The following is a 1,240-nucleotide window of genomic DNA, read 5'->3' on the forward strand; positions in this document are numbered from 1 at the left end:
GATATGGGAAGATGAGGCGTCTACGTCACATGGGATCCACCGCGTGGCTGCCATGTGCGACTCCTATGGCCCCTTTCAGTGTAGGCGAAGGGCGCGGTGCCCGAGCCGTCTTCAATGAGCGAGCATGACGCTATTAACGGGGTTACGAGCTGACTACAGTAGGATCTAATGTAATCAGTGCCTCAGTGGGGAAAAGACTCAGTATTGTATAACTAGGTACCTAATGTAATCTACATGGCGAGGACATGGTCAGTACATATGGGCATACAGCATAGAATATCTAGAGGGCTCACCAGTGCCTCAGTGGGGAAAAGACTGAGGCACTGGTCGACACAAACGTCGGTATAAGTGAGCGACGGGGAGCGCCCGCGACTGATGGTGGCGGGTGATAAGCTCGCCATGTGGGCGCAGGCGCTCAGGTACGAAACCCAACGTTCTCGAGACTTCGTCGGCGCTTGCACGCCAACACTCCCCCTCAAGCCTGACGAAGGCCGAGAGCGAAAGCGAGCATCTTGACCCGGGGACGAGGGAGCGCCTTCGTGAGCAAGTCGGCCACCATCTCGTTGGTTGGACAGTAGCGGAGGATCATACTACGTTGCACAACAAGCTCGCGAATGTGGTGATAGCGAATGTCGATATGCTTCGTGCGAGCGTGGAAGATGTCGGGATTGTCGACGAGCTTGAGAGTGCTCTGGTTGTCGCAGAGGAGAAGGGTCGGTGCCGCTAATGGAGCAGTAAGTTCTGATAGGAGGTTGCGGAGCCAGATGGCTTCACGAGACGGATCGGAAGCGGCAATGTACTCAGCTTCAGTGGAGGACAGCGCGATGATGGGCTGCTTCGATGAACGCCAACTGACCGCGCCTCCGTTGAATAGGAAAACGTAGCCCGATATCGAGTGCCGATGGGGTTGCGAAGCCCAGTCGGCGTCTGTATAGCCAACCAGCCCGTCAGACGTGGATCCGAGAGTGAGGACGTACTCTCGGGTCCCCTTGAGGTAGCGCAGGATGCGCTTTGCGGCTTCCCAATGGATGGGTGCGGGATTCGCCATAAAGCGCGCCAGGGTTGAGACACCGAAGGCGATATCGGGGCGTGTACCGATCACCGCGTACATGAGAGACCCGATGAGCCGGGCGTACGGCTTCTTGCGCATTTCCTCCTGGATTTCATCGTCAAGGGAGTAGTCGAAAGGGTTCGAATGGGGATCAAAAGGGACTGTGAGCGGGTGTGCGTCCGACATTGA

The sequence above is a fragment of the Dichomitus squalens genome, assembly GCF_000275845.1.
Source record: "Dichomitus squalens LYAD-421 SS1 unplaced genomic scaffold DICSQscaffold_36, whole genome shotgun sequence".
Lineage (NCBI taxonomy): Eukaryota > Fungi > Basidiomycota > Agaricomycetes > Polyporales > Polyporaceae > Dichomitus > Dichomitus squalens.